The following is an 8,476-nucleotide window of genomic DNA, read 5'->3' as shown; positions in this document are numbered from 1 at the left end:
ACCACTCCGGGGGTGCAGTGTGACGCGGCCTCCCTACAAGCCCGTGGCCGGGTCAGGGGGGCCGTGGGACGCTCCACAAGGCTATAGCCAGGTATAGGGGCCGCGTGACAGGAGCAGGAGCACCGGCTGTGGAGGGCAGGACGGAGAGCGCTGGACGGGCCGGGTGGGAGGCCACCCAAGATGGCGCCCGCGGCACACCACGATGTACTGTTCTGGGGGCGAGAGCCCAGAGTGGTCGTTGAGGCCTCCTCGCGGCGAGGGGGGTCCGCTCACCTCCGTGGGGGTTGTGGCCGGGGGGGGGCTTGGCTGCTCGTGTGGGCGTCTTCAGTGCCCGGTCAGGATGAGGGCCCTCGCGCTGTCCCACCACGTGCGTAGCTCTTATGGCGCCTCTCCGCACCCCCCGCACCGACCCGTCACCACCTCCTCCGCCGAAGGCCCAGGTGCGCAGATGCAGCTAGGGACCGGGTAGTACCGCAGGCAGGGATGGGTGACTGCTGTGGACCTTGCCAACCGACCCCGTGTCGGCCGAGTGTGCTTTCCGGTGTCTCGGCCTGCCGACGTGTCTCGCTGCCAGCGGACAGGACCGTGGGGGTGTCTGCCGGTCCCTGCCGACTCCCGGCGAGCCCACGTGGGGGGGGGTCCGCCGGGCTGGGGGGTGGGGGCCTCCCTCGCCGCCTCTCCTCACCTCCGTGTCACGGGTCGTCCACCCGACCCAGGCTGAGTCCGCCACCAGGCGCCACCAGTCAGGCTGCAGTAGGTCCGCGTGGCGAGCCCGCAGAAGCCCCCGTCAGATGGTCGCGGGGGCCTCGCGCTTGGTCGCGCGGGCCGGGCTCACCGACGCAGCGGCCGGGCACAGACGTCCGTGACTCGGCCTGCAGGCTCCGCCCCTCGCGGCCTCGCTGTCGTTCCGCGCTCAGGCTGTCCGTGCCGCCAGATCACCGGGCCGGGCCCAGCCGGGGTTCTACCTCGGGAATCGCCCACACAGCTGTCCAGCAGTCCCCCGCAGCAATGCCGGCCTCAGCCCGCCGGGGAAGTGCTCGGGTCCGGGCTTTTGCTGAGAGAAGCGCTATGGATAACGGCCGGCGGCGGGAGCTCCGACAAAGCACGTCTGCTCACGCCGCCATCTTGGCCACGCCCCCGAAAGCACTTACTTAGAAGCACTACTGAACTTTTCAATGAAGTAGGTCATCCCATCCTGCTACATTGCCCATGATACAGTGATGTGAAAAAGCAAAACTTGTAGAGATATTAAGACATACATTTATTTATTTAGTTATTTTAGAGGTTTTATATAGCGCTGGCTTTCATCTACCTCACCAAGTCCTAACAGTAGATAAAACTAACGAAAACAAACAAACAAAATTTCACTTTGACATAATTGATTGAACAGAAAAAGTAGCCAATTTTCAGTAATCGTGTGAAAAAGTGCATTTTGTTAATCGGTAACATGTGGAACCTCATTTAGCATTAAAATATATGTTAAAGTAGGTTCTGTCGGGTGAAAAATAATTGCTTTAAGCTACCATAAACATGTATGCATGAAGAAGGAAAAACACACCTAGTTTGACGTAATCAAAAGGAATTGTATTAGCAACTTAATTCATTTCTCTTTTTTTACAATTTTATCTTGTTTTAACATAGTCCGGCTGTCACATTGATAAACGATGCAAGGCAAACTAATCTGTGATAAGGTGATCTAGAAGTGACAAAGTTCTTAAAGTGACTAAAGTATATACAGTGCTGTACTAGATGCATCTAAAATGTTCATTCAGTAGACCTCAATCCCTATGCACATGAAACTCCAGTCCATAAACAGTTTTGCTTTTCACGTGGAGTGGAGAGAGTACAGAATAGATTGAGCAGGTACATCGACGTTTCGACCCAGAGGACTGCATGATTCAAGAGGAGTCACAGCGGGTCTTCTTCAGTGATTATCGCATCAGGATTGGCATGAGTCAGATTCTTGCAGCAATGAGTCAACAAGCTCTGGCTGTTCACTCCAATGCTGGCCGGCTAAAGCTTTTTGACTCAAGCCATAGCTGATGTGATTCATGAACATCATTGCCCCAAGAATCTGACTCGTTCCATTCCTGATGCAATCATCATGGCACCTACAATCCAACCCTTGGTGGGTTATAATTGGTGCAATTCTTCATCATCCTGGACTAGAATCCACCATCTTGGTTGCTAGCCTCACTGGCTGTTTCCCCCCCCCCCCCTCCTCTCTACCCCCCCCTCCCCCCCCCCCCCATGTCCTGAATAATACCTGCTGTGACTCCTCTTGAATCACGCACTCCTCTGGGTCGAAACGTCGATGTGCCTGCACAATCTATTCCTCACCATTACAAAGGGATCTTGGTTAATTTTTTCCACCACTTACTAATATGCTTGATATCAGTGGATGGTTATGTCTGATCTCAGGTCTTACTTGGATGCAGGGAACGAACGGGGGACTTCCCAGCGTCAGGAGTAGGCACCCAAGATGTTGCGCACAATCATCTGTGGGATCCCAGTTATTTTTTATGCCCAGGGTGGACCGGTCACCTACCTGCCCCACTCAGGTGGGTTGAAGCCAGGTGCAGCAGTGCCATATCTCCGCAGCAGGACTAAGGGAGAGGGGGTGTCCAGTGATGGGCTATTGGAGGTCTGACTTTGGTGGTGGGGGGGGGGACAAGAGCAGAGCGCCTGTGACACCCCAGCCGTCGGCACCCTGGGAGAGCCCTAGGGCGAGTGATATTTAAGCAACCCTCAGAGAGGCATAGCCCCGGGAAGAACCTGGGCGCTAAGTGCCTGATCAATGTGCCCTGGAATTCACACTAATTCTTGCAGTTAGCTGCGTCCTCCCTTGACACATTAGCTGAGTGACCCACTGGCAACTTTTGTAACTTTCCCCCACCTGCATGATGTAGAAGAGGCAGGAGGAAGGCAGTGCTTAGCATCCACTGCCCTCGCATAGAGACCCCTTCAACTTTGGGAGTAGGCGCCTATAATTCAAAGTGTATTTCCAGGCATATACCCCGGAGTCCCACTCCATTACCGCAGCAGGCAGGCACTAAGCACTGGCCCTCCCAGACATTAGGAAGGACCACACAAGTTTTCAAATCCCAGCCTGACCACACAGGACCTTCAATGAGATACCTGGCAATGAGGGAGGGTGAACCCACTTGCATGTTGGTCATCTGCCACCTAACAGGAGTCCGGGCTCAACGCCTGTGCATTGAGAGTTCCCAGCTGAGACATGCTGGCAGACTGGGGCTCCATGCCCAGGGGGAGGCACCAGAAGAGAACAGCTAGGGTTTCTGGGGGCTGCTTCACCCCTGTTCCTCAAAGCAGTTTGCACTGGCTTTGTGGGGCATAGGGTCTCTGCCGAGGATCGAGGGTTCTCTCCTCGGTCCAGCTCCTACTTATCCACACTGCCCTGTCGCCTGAGAGAGGCTGCTCCTCAGTTATTTTTTATCACAAGCCGGGAGGGCAGGGATCAGGCATGATAGGACCCAGCCAGCACTGCCTTAGAGGGGGGGCTGTCCCAGCTCAGGGAGTCACTATGATGAAGTTTCCCTTGGGGTTTTACTGGGCTAAATTAGGTTCTGTCACATTGTGCCCCTCCTGGAGGGGTTGTGATCGCCTGCCCGCCCGCCTGCCCTGGTCCCTCACTTCTGTTGGAACTTTCAGACTAGGAGCCCGCCCTATGCCTGGTTCTTGCCCATGTGACAGGCAGGAGCAGACCACTCTGTTGGCCAGGTGTTCTGGCTGGGAGGTGAACGAGGATTCGAGCTGGTGCTGTCATTCGCTCATGTGTTAATTGTTCTTTCCACCTACGAGAACCTTTTTATGACTTTGACTTCCTCTAGATAGTCAAGATTGAGTGTCTTCTCGGCAATCCACCTAGGGCGTTGCTGATCCAAGGACCTCACCAAACTGTCCAATCAGGAGTAGAGACGAGCAGTGTGTACAAATGGCAATGACCTCATCAATGCAAGCTTATGACCAGCACTTACTGGGAGTTCATCATTTGTGGGAAAGGCTTGCAATTCCCAAACCCCATCATGAACTGGTCTCAGCAAGTTACCCGCGCCTGTTGGCTATGGGTAGACGCATGCTAATCCGTTCAGTGTCGTGAGCGTGCAGCTCTCGACATCTAAGAGCATTGTAGACCTGATTTTGCTTAATCTCATCTGGCTGAACGCCACTTGTCCCTCTAAAAAGTTGAACGCCAACCACTGAGGGTGGGGTTATAGTCAGCATGGAGATGATCGAAATTAACCAGACAAGTTGTTCCACCAACTAGTACCGGCCATGCACAACCACCCACAAAATCAAGTAAGAGCTATTAATCTGTCTATCCTTTTCGTGTCCAGGTCAAGTGAGTTTTCCCGTGTTTAGTCAAATTAAATTGCTGGCTCCCCTCCTGGTGGAGCCCTTCCATCAATTCCTTTAAAGTTTAGCTACCACCCACCTGGTACCTTAAGACTTTGATTTCCCAGAAGTTGCTCGGCGGGTCATGGAAACAATGCCATCAGAACACTAGTCTGCATTGTTTATGGTTGGAACAACAATGGTATGTGTTGGTCTTTGAACTTCCGACTTTCAGATTTTATCGATGAAAACATTCCCGGCAAATGCTTTCATTTGGCTTGTGCCAGTCCAATAATTTCACCTTTAACAACACAATAGAAATGCCCCTAGCCATCTCAATCATAGCCCTAGTTCTGAAAACCAACAACATGGTACCGCTAGCTGCAGTATTCAGGTGACCAGCCTGCTTTGGACACTAATGTTTTCAAAGTAAACACTTCAGACAATCAGGGGGTGCGCTGAGACTGAGAGAGGTGGTAGTTCACTTCTCGGTGTAATACCAGCTCGATTTCAGGATCCAACAACAAGCTTTTTAACTGAAGCAACTTTAATATACTCTATTGAAGCTGGAAATACCGCTGTTGCTGGCACAACCCTTAAAATCCAATGGATGCTCATTAAAGGATCTCTGACCTGGGCCCGGTCAGAGTTTTTTCACCTAGGCAAGCAGGGGAGTCTTCCTTGGGAGGAAGAGATGGAGCTGACCAGAGTCGTCCTGGTTAGCTTGTTCAGAATGAGGCCTAAGTTCCTAGCGTGGTCAGTGGGGATAGGAGTAAGTCTGAGAACTACCAGGATGCACCACCTTCAGGAGAAGCCATTTATAATCCACGAGGCATCTTCAGCTGAGTTTGTCCGCCCTGGTGTTGAACCGCCATGGAAATGCACTGACATTCCAGCCATGTCCAGGGACGTAGAGCTTCTTGACAAGGGGTCCACGATACCACCCGCCCCGTTTGTTGCAGTACTAAAAGATGGTGGTGTTGTCCGTGAACACCAGCACCAACATTCCTTGATCAAAGGAAGAAAGGCTTTCAAAGCCTAGCAAATTGCCCGAAGCTTTAACAGGTTGATGTGGAGTCGGACTCTGCCAGAAACCAGAGTCCTCTGGTCTCCACCTCTCCCAGGTGGCTGCCCCATCCCAGACATGACGCACCTGTCACCACAGTCAGCTCTGGTGGAGAGGGGTCTGCCAATGACCCAATTGCCGTCCACCAGCCACCACTGCAGATCTTTCGCGGTCCCCTTTAACATCTGGGCAATATCGGAGAGATTCCCCATATGCTCTCCCCACTGGAACTTTAGGTCTTACTACAGAGCCCACCTATGCCAAAAGGCACGTGTTACAAGCAGGAGGCCATGAGGTCCAACAACCTCTGGGTCATGCACACCAAAATCCAGGATAAAGGCTGAAACATCAGTATTACAGGCTGAATCTCCTGGACATGCCACTCAGGAGGATAGACCCGAAACTGTACTGTGTCCAGAACGACTCCAATGAAAGAGAGCGTCTGAGATGGAGTCAGGCGTGACTTCGACACATTGATACTGAACCTTAGCAAGTGAAGGAGGTTCGCCATAGTCTGGTGGCGGGAGACGACTGCCTGGGGCAGGCCCGCATTCAACATCCAATCATCAGGTAGTGAAAGACTGGAACCCCTGACCTCTGCAGATGAGCTGCAACCACTGCCATCACTTTTGTGAACACTCGAGGGCTGCAGGAAAGTCTGATGGGAAGCATGGCAAACTGAAAGTGCTCTTGGCCCACCATCAATGACAGCTAACATCTCTGGGCAGGCAGGAAGGGGAAATACGCATCATGCATTTCCAAAGCTACCATCCAGTCTCCAAGGTCCAGGGCAGACACAACTTGCTTGAACATCTTGGATTTCTTCTTTTCACGAAGAGCTTGAGAATGCGCAGGACTAGGATAAGATGAAGGCCTCTGTTCATCTTGGGCTCCAGAAAGTAAAATAAATAGCAACCACAAACGACTTCTGATGCTGGCACCCTCTCTATGGCTCCCTTGGCCAAGACAGCCAACACTTCCTGATGGAGCAAGGAGAGGTAGTCCTCTGTCAGACGGTTGTAAGTGGGTGGAATAAGTGGAGGGTTAGTAAGAAAGAGAAGGGTATAGCCCAGTTGGACTGTTGGATTTTGCAGATCATCCAATGTTACTTACCACCAGTAGAGCAGGTAATGGCGTATCCGGTGTACTAGCCAGACTTTTGGCTAACTACCCTACTTGGTCTATGGGACCCATGACCTCAGCCATGACAAGGCTGGGAAGCCTGATGGTTGTGGTGGTAAGGGTATACACATGGCTGTAGACCCCTTCCGTGGCTACGAATGACGTGGGCAATAGACAAGCTCAAGGACCTAGCTGTAGCTCGGCTGTGCTTAAAACACTCCAGCGCTGAGCCTGCCTTCTATCCAAAAGACGAGAGCCATCAAAGGGCATGTTCATAACAAAGGCTTGGACATCCCCTGAGAAGCCAGTGGTTCTCAGCCTGGTGTGGGTCCGCAAAGACACCAACGATTAAATCGCTCTACCCAGCAAGTCAGTCTTGCCCAGTCCACATTGTATGATTAACTCTGCTGCATCTCTCTGTCAGCAATAGTCTGGGAGAGTACGGCATAGGCCTCCTTAGACCATAGTCAGCAATTGCGCAATAGAATCCCAGATTGTAGGAGAATATTAACCCAAAAGGCAAGCGGTGTTCACTGACCGCAGTGCAAGGCTGGCGAAAGAGAACATTCTTTTGCTAAAAGTATACAGCCTCTGGGATTTCGAATCTATGCTGGGGTTGTTCACTGACCGCAAGGCTGGCGGAAGAGAACATTATTTTGACAAAGGTATCCAGCCTCTGGGATTCCCTATCCATGCTGGGGTTGTTCACTGACCGCAGGGAAAGGCTTGCAGAAGAGAACATTCTTTTGACAAAGGTATCCAGTCTCTGCGATTCCCACTTCACACTGGGGTTGATCCTAGAGGTGGAGTCTTGGACCACCAAGCTGTCTAGAGTGGGGTTTGGGTAGGGAATTTGGGGTCCCCAGGAGCGGAGCGATGGCGGCGGGCAATTGTCCTATGCACAGGAGTCCCTGTGCAGGGCTTGGACCAGTCCCAGGATAGGACGTTGGTAAGGGCTTCATTAAAGGGCAGTAAAGGTTCAGAAGGGGTGACTCCTGGCTGAATCAGCTCCGTCAAGACGCATGTCTTGACTGCCACTGTGGGTAGCTGAAGGTTCAAGACCTCAGCCGCCCTACACTCCACTACAGAGAAAGAGGCTCCTCCTCTGTAGCCATGGTAGGAGGACGGCCAGTGTCAGGTGAGGCCTCTAACCAACTGTCCTCCGCAAGTTCCCCATGCTGATTGTCCTCATTCTCATCTAGGGGCTGCTGGTATCTTTCAGGGTCCTCTGACGCCTCCATTTAGTCTCCCTCTCCAGGCCTGTGAAATGAAAGAGGCACAGGCTCAGATCGGATAGCATGGTCCCAGTTGGTGCTGGAACCGGTATTGTTCGATGCCCGTCGGCTCCGTGTCAGGGTTGGGAATTATGATGGGGATGGCGCTGCAGTGGATGCTGCACTGGAGCAGGCACCGACGATGGTCTTTGTTTTGCTACTGACTCTGCATTCAACTTGGGTTCAATGAGGCTTATGACTGGTGCTATGGGTGAACCTGCCGGCAAAGATCCAGTGGGGGTCTCTCTCAAGCCTGTGGGGCCCCGGTGGTCCTCCAGAGGGGCCTGGCCACATTCATATGAGGTTCATGAACTCATAACATTTCTAAAGCTGGGTGGGGATCGCTCCAGCTCCGGGAAAGTACAGTGAACCCTGACTCCGACATCCTGCTACACCAGGAGAGAAATTGTCTCAAAAAAAGTATTGACAAAAAGTCAAGACAAAAAAATTACTCCGGGTAGCTCTGCCTGCATCGGCGCTATCTGGCATGTAAAGGAAAGAACTGACGTCAGCGTGCCGAGGTGGAGCCTATATAGATAGTGCGTACATCCCTTCAGGCACGGATGATGCTGGTGCGGAGCCAAACGATGCACCTAGCGGTGCAGAGGGCTACTGCTAAAAAACGTACAGATCCAGTCATTCTGAGGCAAGGAATCTG

The 8,476-nt window shown here is 52.5% G+C and overlaps 1 pseudogene; it reads right to left on the bottom strand.

Moving 5' to 3' along the window:
* Positions 1-3,800: 3,800 nt before the first annotated feature.
* LOC147690239 (18S ribosomal RNA) lies at positions 3,801-5,067 on the bottom strand (annotated as a pseudogene).
* Positions 5,068-8,476: the final 3,409 nt, after the last annotated feature.

The sequence above is a fragment of the Lissotriton vulgaris genome, chromosome 9 (genome assembly GCF_964263255.1).
Source record: "Lissotriton vulgaris chromosome 9, aLisVul1.2, whole genome shotgun sequence".
In the NCBI taxonomy this organism is placed as follows: Eukaryota; Metazoa; Chordata; class Amphibia; order Caudata; family Salamandridae; genus Lissotriton; species Lissotriton vulgaris.
The sequence above is the reverse complement of the archived record's forward strand: the minus strand, read 5'-3'. Positions and strand labels throughout refer to the sequence as shown.